Genomic DNA, 25,899 nt, shown 5'->3' on the forward strand with positions numbered 1-25,899 from the left:
AAGCATATAAAAATTTGAAGAATTTCCAAAATATGAACTAACAAAAACAAAGATCACTGAAAAAACCGTGCGCTTTATTTAATTAAATAGTACACACTCAAAAGAAAAAAAAAAGCTCTCTACTATGTTTCTTTAAGGAAGCAAAAAGTAGAGTTTCCAAATGTTTAAAGGACTTTAAACTCATGTCTGCTCCAGAGAAGCCTTGATTCAAAAATTTCATTATGATTACTTTTATTATTGCTGTTGTTAGGCACCGAATTTTTGTAACAATGGGTTTTATATTCGCAACTTCAAAGCTCGAATACACTACCTTGCGGTGATTACCAATACTAAAAAAAAGGTAAAACATTCCATTCCACGAGTTTTCTTTGGGGTAAATTTCCGGCTTCAAGCAGTTTGTGGTGTAATGTAATTTCGGAAGAATAAAAAAGAAAGCTTCGCACAAATACAATGAAAAAGTACTGTCACTCACTAAACGTCAAAGCAAGTTATAAGTTATGGCATTTGTTTGTTTCACCTTTTTTCATCCGCCATTAGACAGTGGCTGCTGCGCCCCCTATAATTTATTGGAGTTGCGAATTTAATTATTTAATTGGGAAATGATATGAAATTTACTGTTTTCCACCATAACTTCTTACAACTAAGTTTTTAAGGAATAAATTACAGCCTAAGTTTCTCCCTCATAATGTATCTATCTATGGTGAAAAAATGGTTAAAATCCGTACTGTAGTTTTGAAGTTTACCCCGGACATCCGGACAGAGATTAGCCTTTTATGTATAAAGATGAGGATGCAATTCCTAAGAAAGCAATGTCATGCTTGCTCCAGAGAGGCCTTGATTCAAAATTTACATTATGATTACTTTTAATATTGCTGTTGTTAGGCAACGAATTTTCGAAACAATGTGTTTAATCTTTAATCATTTGATGTGGAAATTACATGACATGTACTGTTTTCGATCGCGACGTTTTTAGACTAAGTTTTTTAGCGATAAATTATAGCCTAAGTTGTTCCCCGATTATGTAGCTATCAATGGTGAAAAAATGGTTAAAATCCCTCTGTAGTTTTGAAGTTTACTCTGGACAGAGATTAGCCCTTTATGTATAAAGATATTGAAGCACAAGTGCACAGCAATACTAATAAAAAAATATTTGGCACTTTTCCGTCACAGGTTTTATTACACTTGGCTTGGTGACTTGGCTTTTTGCTAACATGCATCATTGTTGCAATGTTTTCTCCTCTTTTTCTGAGTTTACAATTTAATAGAGTTTCTAATTATGTTTTTTTAGGACTCAAATTTATTTCACTGGTTATTTTGCATGTTGTTGTTGATGGAGCATTTAAAGTTCGTTAAAGATTTTCTTCTAAGCTTACATTATCTGTCATAATAACAGCATTTTGTTTCCGGGTTTTAATTGTTGCCAGGAACAGTTAAAAATAGTAGTACAGTCAGTGGCAGATCCACATGGGGGGGGGGGCGATTGCCCTCCAAAAGGTTTGTAAATCCAAACAATTTTCGGGAAAAGGCTCAACGAACTATTCCCCCCCCCCTCCCAACACATCTCAAAAAATCACCTGCAACTGTATTTTGACGACTTTAATTCCAAAAATTTTCTAGAGGAGAGTCCTTCAACCCCCTCTCTCCAATGTCATTGGAGATCCTCAAAAATTTTTAAATTTTTGGAGCTTTAATTTGAAAAAAATCGCCGGAATCGAAAATGTCGTTAATGAGAAACTTCAGTTACATTTTTCAAAGTTCAATTCCGAAAAAATTCCGTGGGAGAGCCCCGATATTGAGTTCTTCCCCTAACATTAATAAAGACTCACATCATTACATTTTTGATGCTTCAATATTGAAAAGTTGAGGGATAGCTCCTGAACCCATCCCTTCCTTAATGGAACGCTACCAAAGACGACCAACCCTCGCATTCTAATGCTCCTATTTCAAAATATGTCCGATGGAAAGTTTCAAACCCTGTTCCTTCCCCCTAAGTCATAAAAGATGGCTTACAACTGCGTTTTCAGGACTACAATTTCAAAAAGGAGCCCCCTAATCAGGGTTCGAAAAGATCATCATATTTTCAAAAATATCCGATATGTTGATATATATCTGAATATTATGATATATATGTATATATCCGATATTTTCGACCCATGAAAGGAGGGATATTTTGTAAAAATTTTATTGTGGGGGCCCCTTTGTTGTGGAGGCCCCGGGGCAGTAGCCCCGCCTGCCCTCCCCTAAATCCGGCCCTGTCTTTCTTCATCCTTATCATCTTTCAACATCATCAAAGATCGTCTAAAACAACCTTTCTAGAACTCCTACATAGAAATCTCTGGGGAAAAGTACTGAACCCCGTACCCAGGCCTGGATTTTATGTACAAGCTAAGTAAGCTATAGCGTAGGGGCCCCCAACTCCTGGAAATTAGCATGATTTGATCCAAAAAAAGAAAAGTATTTGAAATAAAATAATAGTTTACAAAAACTAAAAAAACACACTTTAGTAGCAAAATAAACTAAAAAGTTAAAAATAATCTTTGGATGACAAGTATGTACAGTAATTGACCAAACACTTAATTTTACTGTAATAGAAAAAAAGTGGGGGGGGGGGGGGCTTGTTATCGGTTGTCTTAAATTTCTTCCACTTGTTATCCATGCAAAAAGGTAAATAGGCAGCCCCCTCGCTTTTTTTTTATTACAGTAAAATTAAGTGTTTGGTCAATTACTTTATATACTTGTCATCCAAAGATTATTTTTAACTTTTTAGTTCATTTTGCTACTAAAGCGTATTTTTTGAGTTTTTTAAACTATTATTTTATGTTTTACTTTTTAGTTAATTTTGCTACAAAAGTGCGTTTTTTGAGTTTTTTAAACTATCACTTTATTTTTTATTTTTTACTTCATTTTGCTACAAAAGCATGTTTTTAAAGTTTTTTAAACTATTATTTTATTTGCATCAGACATTTTGAATGCTTTCTGGTAAATTCATGCGCAAACATTGTTACACTCTGTAAGCTCTGATTTGTACGTTGTAAGTAATTCTAATAAGTCACTGGCTATTTGTCCAAAGGAAAGCTGGACCCACAAACATATAAGTTAAGCTAATAAAAGCGTGTTAATTAGAATAAACTAATAACTTATCGTTAATAAATTAATTTGACTATAGAATATTGCATTGTCATCGGGTCTAAGGTTGCGTTCCAAATTTTAAAAGAGTCCAATCACAAAAAGTGGGTGAAAATCGAGTTGCAAGATTATAAAGTTAATTTCCTGTTGCGTCCTGGATTAGAATGCACGCCTGATGGTTCCCGGAGGTGGAGGTCAGCAAAGACCTGTGCCTTAGACCGCTCGGCCATGTACGCTCATTAAGTGGTGGAATGTACCTAATGAACCACTAGCTCTTAGTCCAAAGGAGAGTTACTCACAAACATACAAGTGAAGCTAATAAAAGCATGTTAAAAATAAATTTCATTTTCAGTGGTTGAAAACCTTGAAAATTTGGAAAAGTGTAGCTGAAGGGTTCAAACAGCAAGGATAGGATTGGAAGTGCATTGTCGTAGCTCAATACGTAGTAGGGTCAAAAAGTTCCCGGAATAGTCGCTTACAGTCAAGTATTTGTTCGCTGGAAGGGAAATTTGTGTTTGGGAGGTTGGCATCACTGCTAGTGAAGGTCATATGAGGTTCAACAGGCAGATGTTGTTAGTCTTGTGCGTGCGGTGTATTAATATTGTAGTCTCTGATTTCTCTTTCGTCGAATTGTGTAATGTCGTCATTAGAGCAACGTAGCAATATTAAATTCTGTGTGTTGCTGGAGAAATCACCCTCAGAGACTCTTGAGATGCTGAGAAAAGCATACGGAAACTCTGCGATGAAGAAATCGGCAGTTTACGAGTGGCACAAGCGTTTCCTTGGCGGTCCCACAACAATTGAAGATAATGTTCGGATTGGGCGGCCTTCCACTTCCACTACAGATGACAATGCTGAGCACGTTCGAAAACTTGTGCATGCAGACAGGCGAACAAACATCGATACTATTGCCTCTGAACTTGGTATTTCACATGGGAGTGTTCACAGCATTCTTCATAATGACCTGAACATGCATCGTGTTTGCTTACACATGGTTCCAAAAATGTTATCCCCTGAGCAAAAGGAAATGAGAGTGACCATGTCCAGGGACTTGATTGAAATGGCTGATGCAGACGACAGCTTCCTGCGCAAAATTATAACAGGTGATGAGACTTGGTGCTTTCTTTACGACCCTCAGCCGAAACGGCAGTCTGCTGAATGGAAGTCAAAAAGTTTACCCAGAAAACAAAAATTTCGCTAGGACAGAAGCCGGGGTAAAGTAATGTTGGAGGCATTTTTTGATTACCGTGGCTTGATTCATTATGAATTTATTCCTGAAGGAAGAACAGTAAATAAAGAAATGTACAGAGAGATCTTAAAACCGTTACGAGATTCAATTCAACGAAAAAGACCTGAAAAATGGCCAGAAAATTATTGGTTTTTGTTGCATGACAATGCCCCTTCACATCGCTCTCTATTGGTGAAACAGTACTTAGCTAAGATTAATGTTACCACTCTGGAACACCCACCATATTCTCCCGATCTTACACCACCAGATTTTTACCTGTTTCCACGGCTGAAATTAGCATTGAAGGGACGTCGTTTTGCTAATTCATCGGAGGTGATTGAAAATGCGACGAAGTAGCTGAAAGAACTTTCAAAAACCGGCTTTCAGGAGTGTTTCCAACAATTGTACGAACGCTGGAATAAGTGTGTGGATGCAGGAGGAGAGTATTTTGAAGGAAAATAATGTAAGAATGTAATATATATTTTCAATTAAATTGTATTAACCAATTCCGGGAACTTTTTGACCTTACCTCGTATTATTTTCCAAATAAAGAAAGCTCCAGTAGCTAAAAATAATGACTAGGACTAGATTTGTTAGTACATTAGACCAGTGTTTGGAAGTAGCGCGCTACAAGTAGCGACGCTACTGTAGTAGCTACATTTTTGAGTAGTTTGTAGTGTAGCTCACTACTTTTAAAAAAAAGTAGTGTAGTGAGTAGTTAACTACAAAAAAATAGTAGTTTGTAGCGATTTCTGGAAACTACTTTCAAATAAACTGAAAAAAAAAAAATATCAATGTTCAAACGAATTTGATTGGCGCAAATTTTACACAAGTACATCAGCAGATGCAATGAGAAGTAAGACTAATAAAAATACGAGCTAACCTCAAATATTTCATTTTGACGGCATACCTGCTATCTGTTCGACGCCTTTAGTTTGTTTGCCGTCGTAATTTTTATATTTCACCAATATTTACATAGAAAAAAAACACTTATTTTCGTGAAAATGAAGATATCGGTGATTTCGCGAGTTGAAAATTTGGTTAATTTTATATGAACAGACCGAAGATTGAAAAACAAAAATATTTTAGCGAGGCTTAAATTTTTGACAGTATTCACCAAATAAAAAGAAGCTACTGAAACTGTTATAGAAAAGGATGAAATTGAACTGTTCTGGAGGACTTACAATAAATGCGAGCATTACAGTGTATGAGAGTATGATAACGGACATTTTTCTTAGTGTCTTCTGATGAGCTAATTTATCAATCTTTTTTTGTTCAATCCTCTTACGGTGTGTTTGTGTATTAGGGTGTCCCGCCCCCCAAAAACATCGAAAGTTGATTTTTCAAGTAGCACACTTTCTTATATTTTATCCTTTTACGTCAAAAAAAAAAAAAAATCATATAATTTGAACAACGGCAACAAGTGCCGATTATGTCTGAAAGTGTGAACCAGCACTTGTGTAGTAACTAGGTCAAATTAAAATAAAATGTTTTTCTTAGAAACTCAAAATTTCTGTTGATAAAACGTTGCTCCTATACCCCACATATCCACCACAAAAATATTTATTCAAAATAAAAACCATTTAGATATCCCAAACGTGGCCTAACATTTATAATTTTCTTCAAAAAATTAAGTTTTTGATACATATTTTCAGATATGTAAGATTTTACGAAATTATCAAGCTCAAAAATATAAACAGTAAAGTAGAAAAGTAGGGAATTAGCGTTAAATAGATATTTTTGTTTTCCTGCAATTTTTAAGTCTCCCACATAGTACTCAAAGATATGGATTGTTTTCAGGTTGAGTTAAATATTTCATTTAAAATATATTATTTTTTTATTATTCGTTTGTAATTGTTGATCTGTAAATGTGTTCGCTAGTAATTTTTGAACTTGATATTCTATTTAAATTTATATGTAATTTTTTGAAAGATAACTGAAAAAAAACACAATTTTTTAAATAAAATTATGAATTTTAGGTCAAGTTTGGCATATCCAATTGTTTTTTAATTTGAATAAATGTTCTTGTGGTACATGTGGGGTGTTGGGTACAGGGGCAACGTTTTATCAACATAAATTTCGAGTTTCTAAAAAAGTTTTTTTTTTTCGATTTGGCCTAGCATACAAGTACTGTTTTACACGTTCAGGTGCAAGTCAACACGGGTTGCTGTTGTGCAAATTATATGAAACTTTTTCACCGACTTCAAAAACGGAGGTTATGATTTCGTATTGCGGCTTTTTATGTATGTTTTCGAATTATTCCAACACTACTGGACCGATTTGAAAAAAAAAAAAATTTTGTTTGGAAAAGTATACTTCCCAGATGGTCTCATTGTAACTTGGTCTGGATCTGATAAGGGGTCCCGGAAAAATCCAAGAAACTTTAAATTTCATACGTCACGATCACGTGGTTTTGCTGTGATCGGTGTATTTTCACACCGAAGGTTTTGGCTATCTCTTGAACGATATTTAATTCTCGTGGCACATGAATAATTAATTTTCGCAACGCTGCGCTGCCTGCTAATTTATTATAATAGGTGTTACTAATGTATTTATTACTGCGTAGCAAAGCAGTAAATTAAATATATTTTGCTGCTTTAATAGTTGAATCAATTACCTTAATATTTTATTTACTAATAAATAACTTTATTTAGGCATTAAAATATAATGTTCTTTATTTAATATTCCAGTTTTTAAATATATTTAATGTTCAATTGCGGGGGAATTGAAAACAGACCACCCCTCCCCCACGATTTAATTTATATTCTTTAATAATATACATTATAACTGTGTATGATTTCTAAAGTTTGACCAATATTCTAGATTTACTATTTCACAATGCCGCCAGTTCAATTTGAAATTAGGGACTATGTTAATTAGCAGGCTTCGAAAAAAAAAAAAAAAGGAGGAGGTTCTGAACTCGTCGGATTTGTTTTTCCTTTGTACAATGTTCCATAAATACTCGAAGACACCTGTACTCAGGGGCATGCACAGGGAGGGGGGAGGGACACCTGTTGGCCCGGGCCCGAGCCTAAAGAGGGCCCAATATTTTTATAACTAAAGGTGAAAATAGGGTTAACAATATGGAGAGGGGTCCGGAAAAGGCATTTATGATGGGCTCCAAAATTTCTATGCACGCCCCTGCCTGTACCGATAAGGAAAATTCTTTTTTTTATTTGAAACAGTATACTTCTTCGGCGGTCTATTGGTCATCAAGTTCAGGTTTGATGAAATTGAGGGAACTCTTCAAATATCATACTTACATTTAAATCGATTTGTACTTTATTAACTTTGTATATCGTCTCACTTAGTGAACCGGTTTTTATGCTTTTTTTTTTGTTTAGTGGTGGTTTTGTTTAGGGTTGGTCTAACTTAGGTTCCAAATCTTTGATTTACCCTATTTGTTCTTTAGGGAAAAGTTAAGAGTAAAACAATAAATTTCATACAATTTCCCTTACAAACGATTAAATATAAAACCCATTGATAAACAAAAGCCATAAAACAAAGGTATATACTTTCTTTACTTATAGTTAAAGAAAGTACTAAAAAAATATATTATTAGGAGCAATGCTAATGAAAATTTTGAATTAAGGATTCTCTGAAGCAAACATAAAATTCATTCTAGTGGAATTTTTAAACTTCATGTATAGTGGGGCCATGTGACTACTACTATCACGCATGCTACTTTTATCACGAGTTACATGACACGTATTGTGAAACATAAATTACAATTTACAATATTACAATTCTAAAATTTACAATTTTACAAATTTAAACTTAAAGCGATTTCGTTTATTTATTTATTTTTAGTGACTTGTGCATTTGCTTGTGGAAAGCAAACTTTGATAAAGTTGAACAACTAATGATGAAGACAATTTTTTTTGTAATTAGTTACGCATTGGCAATACCCTTTCTACACAGTCGTCGAAAGTGGTGTTATTTACACCACTAACAAGCAAAAAATAAATTACTTTTAAATAAATTTAAAAAAAAAAGCCTTCAAAAAAAAATACCCAGGAACTAAAAAGCAAAAAATAACTGATTACACTTACATTCTATTTCCTACCCAAACATAGAAATGAAATTTATTTTACAATTCCAGTACAAAAATCAACTGAACTAAACACCGAATTATAAAATAAACACTGATTTAAATTGCTATACGATTAATTATTTTAAATACCTAACTAGTTATATACGATCTCTTAATTTTTAATAACCTTTTGAAGTCGGGGCCTCCTATAAACTACTACATAACGTAACTGAGTAGGTTTAGTTTTAAAGACTAATCTCGCGTATAGTTAAATTAGTGTTTAATTCAGGATTCGGTGGGCTGTCAGTTGCGTTATGTAGTTGTTAATACGCGGCCCCGACTTCAAAAGGTTATTAAAAATTAAGAGATCGTATATAACTAGTTAGGTATTTAAAATAATTCATCGTATAACAATTTAAATCAGTGTTTATTTTATAATTCGGTGTTTAGTTCAGTTGATTTTTGTACTGGAATTTCATTTAATTAAAATAAATTTCATTTCTATGTTTGGGTAGGAAATAGAATGTAAGTGTAATCAATTATTTTTTGCTTTTTAGTTCCTGGGTATTTTTTGAAGGTGTTTTTTTTTTTTTTTTAAATTTAAAAGTAATTTATTTTCACGATTGTTTTCACACAAGAGGAAAAATACAAGAGTTTATGCAATTTGAAAAATTGACTTTCATTTTTTGAGGGACAACCTATTGTGTATGCTTTGTATTTACTTATTTTTTGGAAAGTAGCGAAGTAGCGACTACATTTCAGAAGTAGTTTGTAGTTGCTACATTTTGAAAAAAGTAGTTGTAGTTAACTACATTTGTAACAAAGTAGTTGTAGTTGTAGTTCGCTACAAAAAAAATGTAGTTTTTCCAACCACTGCATTAGACCCTTGTTTTACGCGGTTTAAGATTTGACACCTTAATTTTATTTTACGCGAATGAGTTTCGATTTTACGCAGATGCAGCATTGCAAACAGATAAAATTTTCCTCTCTTTCAAAATCCCAACTCCTGAGATTGTAGATGACAAGTAGCGAGGTTTGGCAACTCGGGACATTTTTTGAGATTGGTTTCAGAGCACTTTCCAGAAGTAAAGTTATTAAACTCACACAATTTAGAATTCACAGGAAGAATTTTTAGAAGTGAGAGACAAAACCAATGAGAGCATCAATGACACACAACCAAAAGATTTCACACTGAAAATTTTGAGACATTCCTAGACAATGACAAATGATCTGATTTATTAGTGAAGGAAGATCTCGTCATGGAGATTAAGCGAATGATCATGGAAGCGTTAATGCCCCACATCGAAACTACAGAGATTTTTTTTTTAATTGTATGCCAAAAGAATGACATAAACAGCTCTTTTTAATAAGCACTAAGTTAATTCATGTTTTCTCCATGTTGTGTGTACATATTGGAATAAGTACACATTAATCTCATTGTACATATTTATCTATCACTAGAATGGATTTTTTTCTCATCTATGGAACCTAACCCCTATGTTAACACTATTATTAAGTCTCAATTTACTCAGTTTCGTTTTACGTGGCATTTCCGTAGAAGGTAACCCCTGCGTAAGGGTCTACTGTAGCCATTTCCAATGATTGGTCGTCTGTTGCCAACTGGCAACCCCTAATCTATAGTTTTATTGGTAATTGATATAGCCTGAAGATGACGTAAACCATGTCTAAATCTCGGGGTTTCAATTATTTTTTAAAAATAGTGAGATCTCTCCGTTTCAATGTAATATACAGATACAGAACATTTATTGCAATTCTTGTGAAATATTAATGAGCATTCAATCACAAACCATAATTGATCTAGATTTTGTCCAGGCCAGGATCTGCGAACCCGCATACCCCGCAATGCAGGGGGGGGGGGCATGTCCTTAAAAGGCCAAACGGCCCAAGAAATTATTTTAAAAGAATTAAGAAAACTAGCACTAAGACTTATTAACATTGCAAATTTACACTGCTATCCTCTAGGGGGGAGCCTTACACAGGGTTCGTACTCAATTTCAGAAATAAAATGAAGGAGTTTTGGAGCAGTTTTGAAGGAATAAAATGAGATTTTGAAGGAGTGCTAATGGAGTGTCATTAAATGACCGAATTAATAGTCTAGGGCAGTTCTCAAAAGGTGGGAACAAAAAAGTTAACTTTGAGCAATTTCAAAAATTTTCGAATTTGACATCAATTTTGATTTTATTCTATAGTATGCATACCTAGAACACAATATATGAACATGAAAAGACAGCAGGTATTTGTAAAAATTGTTAATTAGCAAATTAAATCAGCAGTCTGTAGGTAACAGATTTTGGACATTGCTGTCCTGTAGGTAATGGATTTCGGACATCATCATAACGTAAGTTTCACCATTTTTGACAATTGTTAATATGATTTTTAACTTTTCCTATGAAAATTTTATTTACTACTTTTTAAATTTTGCAATTTAATAATAAAGAGGATAATTAATGAAATACTTGAATGGCTATACATGCTGCTCCTTACATATAATAAAGTTTTGGAATGATTTTGAAGAAATTGATGCAAGGTTAAAAAAAGCTTCAAATTAAAAATAATACAATTGTAAAAAGTGACACCAGTTTTAATAATGAATATTTTTTCTAATGTCATAAGGATTAAAATGATGTCTAAAAAAATTATTGAAGAAAGAAATTCGTATTTCTATTTGGAGATCGTTAAATTATGTTTCCAAAAGAAAGAAGGGAAAAAGAATTCTAAAATAATAAAAGCGGGGGGGGGGGGGGGGGGAAATGCTAGGGCAGGTGATAAAGTCGCCAAAACTGGTACAGCTGACGATAAACTACATTTGTCAAATTGGAATTCCCCTCTGGTAACCTTTAGCTTATCGTATACTGTGCTGTCGCCAACGGAGGTTTGCTTGGCGATTTTAGCGCAAAATGGCTTTCGGTTCGATCATAAGCAGCCATGTTTCTACTGTAATTTATGTATTATTCAATGTGTAACATATTAATTATGCAAAATACCAATGGATTAAAGAAGATAACATTATAATAACCTTTTTTATTGAGGTTAGAAGACAGTAGATCATCAAAAATTTTGAATAAATGGACAGAATTTATCGGCATCAAGATCGTAACGCCATTTGGACATCTCACATGTATGTTTAAAAAAAATTATTTTTCTTCTAAGATACTGCATAAAAGCTTATGAAAACACTTTTAAACAATTAAAAATCGATTCTGAGGCTCGATAAACACCTTTAAAATGAAAACATCATATACTTAGTTCTCAAAAAATAGCATTGTAAAGATCGTAAATTTTGGACATGCATCAAATTTCAAACTTACTATTTTCTAAAATCGTTTACAAAGTGAATAATCTGTCTTTACTTTTGTTATTTGTGTAAAATATTAACAAAAAATTATTCAGTGTAAGATTCATACCTTTAAATTTTTTTTGAATCGTATGGAAATAATTTAAAAAAAATTTTCTTTAATGGTACATTTGCTCAGTTAACGTTTTGGTATGTCCAAAATTGCGCCTTTTAGCAAAGAAAACATTTTTTTAAGGGCATTTAAAGAGCATTTTTTCCATAATTTATGTCAATTCTTGTCTCTATACAGTATTATAATTTAACTCAAAAAATTTTGAGTTAATTAAAATGAAAGTTATTTGGTGTTGAAGCTTCAAAGTTGAGGTCTGTGTTTGCTCCCACCTTTTGAGAACTGCCCTCTACTAATAAAATTTTCACCTTCAACTTTTATAAATTAACTATGATCAATTTGTAAATCGAAAAAAATAAATGCACGAAATTACTACATTAAAATTGCCTTTGTGACGAAGTTAGTTGTCAATCGAAGTATTTTAAGTTTCTGTTATAGAGGAAGATTATGTAGTTTTGAAGTCTAAAAAAGAAGGAGTTTTGAAGGAGTTAAAACCAAAATGAAGGAGTTTGAAGGGCATTTCAAATTTTTTTTATAAATGAAGGAGTATTGGAGGAGTTTTGAAGGAGCGTACGAACCCTGCTTACAGATTTACTTGCAGAGGGCCAAAATTTGTAGATCCTAGCCTGATTTTGTCACATTAACACTAGAAAGACGACGTTTTCCATTACCTAGAAAGAGTAGCAGCGGTCATTTTGACCACCACATACACATACATAAAAGATTGAAAATTATTTATTTTCAGGATTTTTAATCATAGAAAAGATTTGTTTAGATGATGCGTTATAAATTCTTTTAACGGTTTAATCATACTATAACCTGTAAATTAGACTGAAGCAGCTTTTTTTTAATTTAATTTTATGTTTTATCAAGTGAAAAGCACATATACATAATTGATATTGCGATAGATCACATTTGTACAAAATAGAAGACGTTTTTTGAAGCATGTAATCACTATTAAGTATTTTCAACTATTCATGTGATTCTTTTCATAAATGCAAAAATATCGTAATATACTTACATTACTCTTTTTTACAATATTTACAAATAATCATCTTTATCACTATGCCTGTACATGAGCCACAAAGTCTTTTTGCAATCAGAACAAATGTTTGTAGTTTTATTTCCCCATTGTTACATGTGACATTGTTTCCTTTTTTTCCCTGACGTAGGGACTTTATCATCATCCGTAGTTAAATTTATCAGAGGAAGTGTCTTGGAGGTAATATACTTTTCATGGTGTCCGCCTGCTAATTTTAAGATATATTCTTCAATCTTTGTACCTGTAATTTCCCTGTAAGTGATCCAAGCATTGATAGCTGCCAGGTTGAGAATATTAAAAAAAACTTGCATCGTCGATCGTCGGGAAGGAGATTTAGTAGAATATTTGCGAGCCATCTGATCAAGCACGTCTACACCGTGTTTTGTGGAGTTGTAGAAATTAACAACTTCGGGTTTCTTCTTTTCGTTGTCTTGAACTTCGAGAGTAGAAAGAAACTTAGCAATAAAACATTTTTGTCTTTCTTCCCTTGGTATGACGTCAAAGTAATGTTATCATGCTTGATCATCTTGCTGGAATATAATTCAAACTTTTTGTGCTTAAAAGAATCAGGAACTTCTTTCTTTGCACGTTTCACAGTGCCAACGAGACTAAGCCCATTATTTCTTATCTTTTAGTTAATTTTAATGATGTGAAGAAATTGTCTGTTGTAATGTTCTTTCCAGTGTTATGAAACGGCTCAACTAAGCGGTCAACTGCATGTTCTCCTTCGGTTTCATCACTGGGTCTATTTTCATTTTTTCCTAAATATGGAAAACCATTTAACAAGTATTTTGACTGGACATTTGCTGCAAGTCAAAACTTAATTCCAAATTTGTCGGGCTTTTGTGGCATATACTGAGTAAATGGGCAACAAGATTTGCTAGAAAATAATTGCTCATCTACTGTGATGTTTTCACCTGCTTTGTAGCACAGCAAACAATTTTCAATAAAGGTATTCCAAACTTCTGATGCTAGAGCAATTCGATCATTTTGAAGCCTTACAGATCTTTGTGATTTCAGATCAAACCAGGTGTAACGCATTATTTCTCTGAATCTGTCGCAGGCCATTGTTTCATGAAAAAAGTTCAGTGTCCATGTTTTAGATCATAAATTGTTGACTGTAATTCCTTTGGAAACAAATGCTCCAAGAGTGTATAATAATGAGATAAACTCATCCAATTCTTCTATAGAAATTTTCCAACTCGTATCCTGCAAGCATTGATGGGCTTCCGTTTCTGTGCATTGCTGTATGAAATGCAAAATTTTTTCGTTTACGAAAAAGAGTCTCCATGCACTTGTAAAACTCCCAATAGTTACATGCCGGATGGCAAATGAGAGAAAGTTCTATTCTTGAATTTTTCTCAACTTTCTTTTTCGGCATCTGAGCTTTTTCCCTTTACTTTTATTGGTTACGATATCTTGTGCAACAAAGTTTATTTGCGAAATTTCTTCTATTTCTGACTCCGAGGAAAAATCTTTTTGTGCAATTCTAGGTTCCGAAAAACTATCACAATCATCTGATGAAAGTATATTATTTTCATCGCTAGGAATGTATTCCTCTTCAGATAATTCAGACTGTTCATCCGAACCAGAATCAATTTCAGACGATTCCTGCAACAGTTGCAGGAATTCGTTTTCTGATAAGTTTTGTTTTCTAACGGTCCTACACGACATCATGAAAAGAACTATGAGACTGGATCCTTCAAGAACATCGAAGGAAACAAACCCCTATGTTTCAAGCAAAACACATGTTTTGGTAAATAAGTTTCAGCACAAGTTTTTAGAATCCACCTGTTCTAAATCAACTCCTTTTCAAAACCAGAAGAATTTCACATTTCCGGTTACATGCTTTTCAAAGTCGCCTTTCTCAAATTTGCCCCCTGCTATAACAGCAGAAAAAAAGAAGCATGTGACCAACACGTGTTTCACATTTTCCTAACGGTTCAAAGAACTGCACCTGACTAACAGATGCTACTCAAGCCCACTAATTACAAAAACATGTTACTCACCTTGAGAACTAACAAAAAATCCATAGTGCACATGTCTGATAAGAGAAAAGTGAACAAAACCTGAAGTGCAAATAACAAATCATTGAGTGGTCAAAATGACCACCGTCAGTCTTTCTAGGTATAAACATTTATAGCAACTGTAAAAATGAGCCTAAAGAAATAAAATTTACTTTTGTCAGATCTTGACAAATAGTTAGGAAAAGTCAATGAAGGAAAAAGAGTTTGAAAACTAAGCACAACAAATATGAGCATTTGAAAATCGCTTGCGGTCAAAATGACAGCCTCAGTCTTTCTAGTGTTGAGTTTATCTGTTTAAAATGCAAAATGTCCACACAAAAAAAAAGGAAAAAAAAAGGTTGTCCGTAGAGGAAAAAAAAGAAAGAAAAAGCTGTTCGCAACTGTGGGACATTTATTTGCATGAACTGCTGATGGGGGGAGGGAATGATTCAAGTTATGCCATGATGCACACATGATCCTTCGATCCTTCGCCCGCCGCACCTATGAACCAATACAAAACGGATCTTTTTCAAATTGTGTACTGAAAAAGCAAATTGAAAATTTAAAAAAGGCATATTTCTGTGTATAAAAAAAAAGAGCACACTTCTGTGAGAGAGCGATAAATAACTAATACTGAAAAATTTTGCTTGTTTTTTTTATCATATTGTTAGCAGTGGTGTTGTTATTAAGTTCTCTGAAAACGCATAATAAGGATGTTTTCTTCCCGCAAATGACTTTTAAAAAAAAAGCATTTATCAGCGAATTGAAATGTGATAGCTTCAAATAGGGTTAGGAACTTTAAAATTATGGCCATTTAATGTCGGGTGTTAAACCTTTACTCATCCCATCCCCCCTCCCCCGACTTTTCGGCTAATATGTCAGTGAAATTAATAATATTCATCATGCAGACCTGTTAAATGGTGATTCTAAAATTATTTTACTTTAATAAACGTTTTTATTTAACGTTTTTATACTATTATGCCTTCATTTTGAAAAATGCAATCTGTTTGCATTCGATATGAGAATCGAACTTTTACTCTTTTTTTTCAAGCTAACTTTGCTTTATACATAGGCATATAAATGAAAAGTCTATTAAAACCATCATTACAAGATTTTAAAACAAAATTCTGTTTTTGTTCGAGTCAAAAATTTAAATGCTGAATAGACGGTTTAATTTTAGTTTTTGCTGCAACTGTGCCGATAGATAAAAATGATATGTTTACAGGGTTGACAAAAACCCGGTTTTTTTTTAAAAAAGCCCATGGACCCAGGGTTTTTTTAATAAAACCCAAAAAACCCAACTAAAGCTGGGGTTTTTAAAATAAATGTGGGTTTTTTTTTGTCTTTTTTAGGGAAAATGTGCGGTACTTGTATATTACAGCGTAAGTATATGGACAAAGTACAAAAATTGTTTTGGGGTGAAAAAAGCTGGAAAATTCAGCGTTTTCTGAAGAAAATTATAAAAGACTACGAAACCCAAGAATGATGAAGTTTCAGATTTTTTAGTTTCCATGATTACCAACAATTAAGGCAAAATTACTTCTCGAGTGATAAAATCTATTTTGCGTTTGTTCGTTTTTAATCACTACAATTTTTTTTTTTTTTTTTGCATTTTACTTTTTTGTATTTCATTTTGTTATCCAAAACTACTATGGAACCTCAAGTAGTTTAAATCCCTTTTTACTGAATTCCAGCTGAATCAAGACATTTCTTTGAATTTTATCTTGCCTGTTTTTCTATTTGTGTACAGAGTAAGAAATGTTTAACTTTTTCGTAAGATAATGAACATACTGTACATCCTATTCTGTTTTTTGTCCGACCGTTTGTAAAACCTGTTAATTTCTAAAAAATATACCTTGCTTATTCGAGATTTGTGACATGTTGGTTTGCAGAAAATAATTCACATGAAAGCCTTTTAGCTAGAGTAGTTTCCTCTTCTACAAATATTGAGAAAATCAGACTGACAGGACTCAGTCAAGATAATTTAAATTATTTATTGACCAGTTAAAGAAAAAAATTTAAAAATATTTATTTAAAATCTTTGAAGTATTTTTTAAATTTAGTTAAGAAATACTGTTAAAGTTCGAAATTCATTTTTTATGTCCATTGTCTGTGGTAAAGAACAAATAAAAAAGAAGTTTAAATGGTGAAAGTATTTAAATTAATGAATTTTTTTTAAAACTTCTCAAAAATTTTTAAAAAAACCCCAAAAGTGGGCTAAATAATGGGTTTTTTTAAATGGGTTTTTTCAAAAAAAAACTCATTCGGTCCAATCCGGCCAATCCTGTATGTTTATCATAAGCCTCTAAAATGCAATTCTAAAATTAAAAAAAAAAATAATTCTTTTATGATCCGTTTTTACACTTTTGGAGTCGTCACTATGAGAATTGCAATCTCTTAGCATCTGCTTTGAGAATCGGATTTTTCGAATATTTGATGTTTAGTAAGCTTTGTTAAGAGGTAAACAAATAAATTCTCCTTTTATTTTTATTGAAATCATGAAATTTAGAAGTTTGTAACGCATTTCTGAGATTTTTAAGAGCTTCAAAAAGTTAAATGTGCTCAACCACCGCTTGAATTTTATTTTTTTGTTTCAATTATTTTAAATCTCTGCATATAAAATTTCTAACTAATATTTATAGCATAATTTAATACAATGTAGAATGGTGTATAGGTATTAATATACTTAAGGGTTTCCCCTCTCCCAGAGAGTGATGCCCCCTTCCCCCTCTGAAAACTACAAGAATGATGTTATCAACAGAAAAAAAAGAAAAATACCACAAAAATATCCACTTTAAAATTTTGTTTTACAATTCCTCTCCATCCCCCAAATTTATTTGATTTTTTACAAAATTAATTGATTTTTAACAAAAAAAAAACTACTGGACAGACCCCTGTTCAGTAGTCAGCGCATGTTTGCAAATATCAGGTGCTCACCAAGTACAGGAAGGGCACAGGGTCATGAGATTACACCGTTGAAACTTTTAGGTGGAGGGGAGGTAATTTGTGAAAGATTTTGGTCTCAGTTTGGGGTTAGGGTCTCGTTCTTGAGAGGGGAGTGCTTCATAGAATTTAGGGAGGTGCATCATAATCTTTGGGGATGGAGAGGGAGGGGGGGGAGAGAGTCACCTCCTGCCATGTTTCAAAATTTATTTAAAAAAAAAAATAGTTTACTTATTTTATTGAAACCTGGGGCAAAATTTTGCAGACAGATTATGAAGTTCTAAAAGCTTGTCGCAGACAGCTACAAAACTTTCTGCCACTGGGTTAAAAAGTATTTGATAGATAGCCCCTAAGAATATTTCGTAAAAAAATGCTATAAATATTTAAAGATGCATGCAATCTATGTTATTTTTTTCTTTTTAACAGAACCTGCATCAAGCTTTTAATAGCAAAACCTAATAAGCAGCTTTCTTTGTTCAAAACACCAAAAAAAATTCAAATTGTCAATCAACCATTAATTTTGCGTAGGATAGTAATTTTTCAAACTATTAAACTTTTTTTTTTAATTTTGTTTTTACTGACAGAAATTTGCTTTTTTTTTTTTTCATTTTTGTAAATTGAGAAATTTAAAACCAAAAATTGCTTTGTTTGAAGCTAAAACTTGGTGTCATGCAAATATGTCACAAGCATTTATTATGTACTAGTGGTACCCGCATGGCTTTGCCTGTAGTAGAAAATTAAAAGATCATTTGTTTCACCTGTATATTTACAAATAATGAATGAGGAATTTCTGGCCAATTTTCTATGGCTATTTGCTCAAACATGTTAAGAATTCCACGTCATGATAATTTGGTAATTTAACTGTTCATGTTATGATAATTTGCTCGGTAAAATGTTCTTAAAATTAGAATATAAAAAGAACAAAATCGAATTATTGAAAAATAACTACAAGGTGCACATCCCCATGCTAAAAAAAATTGTGTCAAATTTCATGAAAGTCGGACGAATGGTTTAGGCGCTATGAGCGTGACAGAGAAATCCAGATGAGTACATAAATACACACACAATTAAACGAAAATACATTAAGAGTTTTACTTCAACATTTCCACTAATTGATTTCAGTGTATTCTATAGCTGCATCACTGATAGACTAATTCTGTTCCAATTATACATTTACAGTGTTAATGAGAAAAGTAGCAAATAATACACTTTGGTGTACAGGGATATTAAATTATCTTATAGCTCTTATTATCTAAAGTGTTTTCATACTGAACATAGAAAAATACTTAAACACAGCATTGGAATGTAAGTACCTCATAATAAATTTCTGAATACATAATTTTGTAATAATTTTGAATCTTAATAATTTTGTGTTGGAAATTTTAAAGCGTTCAAATTTTCCCAAATAGAAAACAAAAAAACGCTTCAACCATATCATTGGTAAATACAGTCAAATCAGGAAATGTTTGGCGATAATCATAAAGACATCATCAAACAGGTTACCATAAAACGTAAAAACTCTTTGGTGAATTATCGCGGGGAACATATACGAAAGTATCATTAAACAATTGGAAGAAGTTAATCATTATTTTATTTATTTTTCAAATTGAAATGCATCAGCAACTAAAATAAAAATAAGTAACTTATATCAGCATCACATGTTCATTGTTCATTCGAACCCTTAGTTCAATCGCTACCAAGGTTTAACTTGCATAGGAGCAAAGTTCCTATCTTTTACAATGTTATGTGAATTTCTATATGTCAGGCAGAATTCAGAGTAGTTACATATTTAAATTAATGTTTTAAGAATATAGGACTTCCGCACTTTGGTTTGAATGATCAGAATCTACTTTTCTTCGAAAACTCAAAACAACACATAATCTTTTGCAGACAAAAATTTGCAATTTAAAAAACTTAAAAATTTGAACACAAAACCACAAAAGATATTACAAAAATAAAATCATCTATTTACATCAAGATCAGTGCTGCGTCCGAATCTCTTCTGTATGTTCTCTACATTATATTACCTCTCACTTTCTGGAGCACTGAGAAGATGAGAAAAACGGAATCAGAGTCCCTACTCTCCAATGAAAATTTATGGAGGCGTACTCTTTACGGAGGAAGATCAGTCCCCGTATACGCGCAGCTAGTTAATTTTTTGTCTGATTCCGATTCCGAGTCACAACTGACTACAACTGTATTTATGTCGAGAACTGCATACTAAGTGCCTTGCCTCCATTATTTTATATACCGATAGATGGCAGCACCATCACCGGATCGAACAGTTAATGAGAATTTAGAACTAGTCCAGGAGCTAATAGCTATCTGGTGCTAGCACCCCCAGAGGTATCGTTTCACTTGAAGGACATTGAGACCACGAGCATATTTAACGTCGCCCAGTCCCCTTTAATGACGACGGTGGATCTTCGACCATTGAGGTTCGAACTCAGGACCCTCCGGCCCCGAATCCGACACTCTACCGATCGGGCTACCACGGCCCAATTTTTTGTCTCTATCTCGATAATAGTGAAGAAGATAGTTTGAAAAAGATATATTTTGAGATACACATTTACATACAAGTGGGCGTGGTTTTTTTTACTATCCTTCGATCAGGGACGCACAAACTTATATTATTGGGAGGGGGAATTCTCGATTTACCGCATGATAACATGAGCAAGACACATACTTCGTCTAAGGAGAAGAGATATATTATAGTGATGTAAAATACCCGGGTATTTATTTTCAGCGGTAAATACCCAGGGTATTTATTTCAAAAATTTATATTCAACTAAAATACTTTTCTGTATGCATTCCACTATTGTATATATAACGAACCATATACAAAACAATAAATTTTTGCCCAAAAATGGTATTTTGATCACATATTTAAAGAATTATTGTGTGAAACAACTTAGCAATCTAATATGATATTCACATTAAATGTGTTGGATATGCCTAATCAATGTTGATAGCCAAATTTCAGATATAAAAAGCCATTCTACAAAAAGTAAAAAGCTTAACTGGTTACAAAAAAAAAAAAGCACACATCAAATTTTTAAGGTCTTAGTCTTTTATAACCCAGTAATATGTCCCTGCATGACATCAAAATGTAACGAAATGTCGCTCAATTTATTATTGCTATTTATTTACCTACATCTTTTGCAGAATGTTAATGTGAAAACTGTTTCTATATTTGCCACGTTATCACTTAAACAGCAATAAAATAAATAAATAACATCATAATCTTAATAACTTCTCAGTTTGGTCTTCCAAACATCCCTTATGCTTCCTTTTTTTTTTTTTTTTTTTCATTTCGGATATGACTAACCTAGTTTGATTTTGAAATCCTGAAGTTCATCATTGAAATGCTTATATTTCTCCAATTATGACTTTAAAAAGAGAGATTCTTTGGTTCACGATATGTTTCTTTCATAATTTCATCAAGACTTTCTATAAAAAATATTATAAACTGTGTAATACATATGTATGTATCAGTTTTACCAATTATTTCATATTTAGCTTTAAAAAATCCCATTCACTTTTTTTATTTTTTTTGGAAAATACCCAGTTTTGGGGTATTTACCTAGGCCTTGTGTAAATATTCAAAAAAAATTTACCTACCCGCGGGATATTTACCCAATCTACATCACTAAGTATCAAAAAAAAAAATAAAAGAAAGCAATATTGTCTCAAATTTTGTCGAAACATTAAAATTTTGGCGAGGTCGGTGACCCCTGTTTTCGATATATCGCTCGTCTGGAAGAAGAGTGCCACAGTACAAAAATTTTAATATATTTTTTTTTTTCGCTTAAAGGCCTTCTAATGACTTTATCTTCTTTGGAAAATAATAAGATTTTTTGTTCTAATATTAACCACTGGAGAGCACAGCAAACTTATCTTTCTTAACGCAAATTGCCTAAAGTGTTGATCTTTAAATGCTTCTCCTGTAAATTTTCTTCTTCGTATTGTGGCACTCTTCTTCCAAATGAGCTATATATGCATTGAGTTCATATCTATAAACCCCATACCATTCACCTCCCCCCCCCCCAGAAAAAAATTCGGCATGAAATGGTAGGGGGGGGGATTTTGATTTGAATTTTTTAACATCTTAAATTCAAATGTTTTTTTCAATCACGAGTTGAGAATAGGAGCCTACTTGTTGGATCTTGTGTGTGTAGGTGTGTATGTAGGCATGAATACAAATACAAAAGTGACGAGGAGCAAACAGGCTCTGGGCCCAGCTAGACTGGTCCTAGTCAATTTACAATCCCCAGTGAAGATCAAATGGCCCTCTTAAAACTATCTACTCCCTTGCTCATTACCAGCTCTTCCGGTAAGCTGTTCCAAGGTTCCACTACCCTGCTAAAATAATAATTTTTCCTAATATCCATGTTAGCCTGAGATTTAAATAGCTTAAAACAATGACCCCTTGTCTTGTTTTCAGTGCTAAACTTCAGCCCCGTAACATCTTTCATTTTAATAAATTTAAACAACTGAATCATTTCCCCTCGGTCTCTTCTTTGCTCAAGACTACATTTTAGCCTTCTAAGCCTGGAATCATAGTCTAAGTGAGAAAGTCCATTTATTAGCCTTGTAGCCCGCCTTTGAACTCTTTCCAATACATTAATATCTTTCTTAAGATAAGGAGACCAAAACTAAACAGCATACTCCAAATGAGGTCTTGCCAAACTTCTATATAAGAGCAGAAGAACTTCTTTAGATTTGTTTGTAATAGATCTATTGATAAACCCATGGTCCAGCTTGCAGAGGTCGTGATTTTACATCCCCCCCCCTCGCTTTTAAAAGTAAAATCAGCTTATTGCCTTCAATAAGTACTAACAATTTGTAACCATGGCGACAAAAATGGTAATCTGAAAATACAGAGCAACATCAACCTCAGTCAAGTGAGTTTTATAAGCAAATCGTGACTACTCAAAAATCCAACACTTATTTTATGTTGAAAGAAAGATATTTTTTTTTTGAACCAAATAAAGTTCCTATTTTCTAAATTGGTAAAAACAGGAGTTGTATAGTATATCTTAGGCTACATTCAATTTTAGCACTGAACAAAAGTCTGCACCATAGGCGGATTTACGGGGGTGCGCCGCACCCCCAAAATGTTTTGTGTTTTGAAAAAAATTATTTTAGTATGTTTCACCCATAAATGCAGAGGGGAAAATTTTTTTTCATAGCTGCTATACTAGTAAATTTACTTGAAACAAATCCAGTGTATCACCACACGTCGCTAGTGCGAGAAAAATATAGCTGTCCTCATACTAAGAATTGAAGTAATTTTATCCATTTGAAAAGAAATAAGTAAAAAAAAATGTCATGCAAATAAAGAAATTTCTCAAACAATTTATTGTTCAGTGCTGTGTTATTGTATGGAATAATTTTATGTTCTGTAATCCGGTATTTATTCGTATATCAATGCAAGTTCTTCTATTTTGAACCAACTATGGCTAATCAAGTCCAAAAAAAAAAAAACATGACTCTTGCAACAAACTGTATCAATAAAATCTACTCCGAAATCAACTAAAAACCAACATTTTTAAGGTAAATTTTCAAAAGTTTTTGAAGGAGGACTCCCGGACTTCTTGCTGCAGTGGTGCATTCAGAAGGGGAGGGGGCACAATACTGGTGACCCTCCCCTCAAAATGCCGAGTTGATGTTTTTAAAAAAATGTTCTTTATTATTGAAGGGAAGAAAAGATCTCATTTTGGGAAAACGCAATTATTTTATGAAGAGAAATATACATTATGTTGGGGAAAAAACCTTAATTTTTTTTTTTTAAAGAAAATATTGACAATTAAATTTTTTAACAGCTTCAGATTATCGGTGGAGAATTGTGTGCCCCCCCCCTCCTTACACAATCCTTTCTTTCATATCCGACCTCCTCTTTTTTTTTCATTTTTTCTATTTCCTTTTCATTTTTTCTATTAGCCCTCAAAATTTTTCTTCTCCGAAGTCCTCTCTCCAGCCAAAGTTATTACAGAGTATCTCAAATTTCGTTTCTTGGGCTTCACTTTCGCCAAATTTCCAAGATCCTCTAATCGCCTAAAAACATCGAAAATCGTTTAAAATTGCGTTTTTGGTGATTCAGTTTTGAAAAACTGCAGTGTCTCTAACGTTGCCAAATATTGTCTTATTTACACTCATGTGTTTAAGACTTTAATTTTGGAAAATATTCGAATAAAGGCCTCCGACCCCCTTTCTATAATATCATCAAAGATTGTTAATATTTTTGTTTTGAAAACTATTATTTCGTAATATTTAAGTGTGGGGTATCTTTTGGGACAGCAGCCTTTGAAATTCTCTTTATAATATCATGGAGCATTGCATAAGAACTTCATTTTTAGGACTTCAATTTCCAAAATTTTCCAGGAGAGAGCTCCAGAACACCCCGTCCGGTAACAGTATCAATATTTGCCACCATAGCGTTTTTGGAACTTCAATTATGAACAATTAGAGGTAGTGTGGGAGGGGTGGTACATATTTCTATCTGTTTTTCAAAATTGGGGACAGCCCAAAAGTCTCATTCCTAACCCAAACTATAAATATGGACTATAATCACATTTATAAGACTTAAATTTCTAAAAATAGCCTTGGAGCCAGCCCCACGTACCTTTCTTTCCACTAAAATATCACCAAGAACTGTAAAACTGCGTCTTCAAAACTGCTATTGCAAATTTTTTCTGGGACGTGAATCCCTTTCCAAACCAGAAGCTTTATTCACTCTTTGCTTCTAACAACATCGACTTTCGTTTAAGACTTTTTCTGCAGTTTGAAATATTAAGAATTGCCAATCCCCTAATGTTACTAAGTATGGTTTACATCGCGTTTTTTAGACACAAAAGTGCACCCCGCCCTAAAATATTTTCTGATTACGCCTCTGATGCTTTGTTGTTTCGGGAATACCGCCCCCCCCCCTTTCCCAGATCCTTGTTATTGTTGCACCCCCAAAATTTTCGGCCTAACTCCGCCTATGGTCTGCACACTCTGACAAACAGGGGTGAAAAAAAGGTGGGATGCAGGGATGGACTAGGAAAATGGTATTCAGAAGACATTTTAAACACACAAGAAATATTTTTTCTACTTAAAATGAGAGAAAACATTCATTAGAGCTGCTCAGTAAAATTCAAATTGAAAAAATGCTGCAGAAGCTCGATACCTGAACACTGCAAGGGAACACAAAAATATGGAGCTCAACAAGCGTCAACATACCGAGGTTCCATAATTTCAATTCTTGAAGAATTTTCTGAATTGCTTATTTACTAGTGCTTACCATTAACGTTACAAAAGAAAAATCAATGCCAGGAAAATCATTTTTCTTTTTTTTTAAAGCAAATAAAAAAAAATATATAGAATTATTTTTACTAACTTATGAGGAATAAATCCATAGTATTTGAAATGAGGTAAGAGTTTCTTGTCTGTCTATTAAAGAGAAAAGTCCAGCTCTATCAAGTTTGAAAAAATGAGTGGTGGTGGCTTTTCTCTTAGGGACTTTGAAGAACCCAAGTACATTTTTCCGACCTATTCCTTGCCTTGAGATTGCACCAACAGTTGACTGCGGTGGCTGACTCTTCGCCCAAAAAGGGGGAATTCTCTATAAGAACAAAAAAAAATTGATTGACTGACCAAGAAACAGCAAATTCTAAGAAATGGTCAATAGAAAGAAAATTCTGTAGCAAAGACTAAAATGGCAAGTTGATGTGGACTTGTATGGGTGCTTGTAAATGTGTGTCAAGTAAGAAAGGTTTTTTCCAATTGCAATGAGCTTTGGACCAGCCATTGGAATTATTAATGCTGACTTACCGTAAAGTTATCCGCTAGTCAAGTTACCAGAGTTAATGATGTATGAGTTTGACATATAAATTAAACATAATCAACAAACTTGCAAGAGATTATACGCTGAAAGGAAAAAACAAAAAAAAAAAAAAAAAAATAAGATTTTTCTTTTCAACTGGAAAGGAATTGAAAGTGAAATATAATAGGAAAACAAGGACAAAGTGGTGAGAAGGAACAGTATCTTAAAAAGTTTTCACTCGAATACTAGTATTTTCAATACAAATATGATGACTATCAAGTCTTTTTAT

The 25,899-nt window shown here is 33.1% G+C and overlaps 1 protein-coding gene across 1 annotated transcript in view; it reads right to left on the reverse strand.

The window, feature by feature from the left end:
• Positions 1-19,849, reverse strand: part of LOC129229518 (NKAP family protein CG6066-like) — a 44,811-nt gene extending 24,962 nt beyond the window's left edge. Inside the window, exon 1 of the mRNA XM_054863835.1 lies at positions 19,776-19,849. The gene's annotated coding sequence lies outside the window, so the exon portion shown is untranslated. The remainder of the gene's footprint in view (positions 1-19,775) is intronic.
• Positions 19,850-25,899: the final 6,050 nt, after the last annotated feature.

This window comes from Uloborus diversus, chromosome 9 (genome assembly GCF_026930045.1).
Source record: "Uloborus diversus isolate 005 chromosome 9, Udiv.v.3.1, whole genome shotgun sequence".
Classification (NCBI taxonomy): Eukaryota; Metazoa; Arthropoda; class Arachnida; order Araneae; family Uloboridae; genus Uloborus; species Uloborus diversus.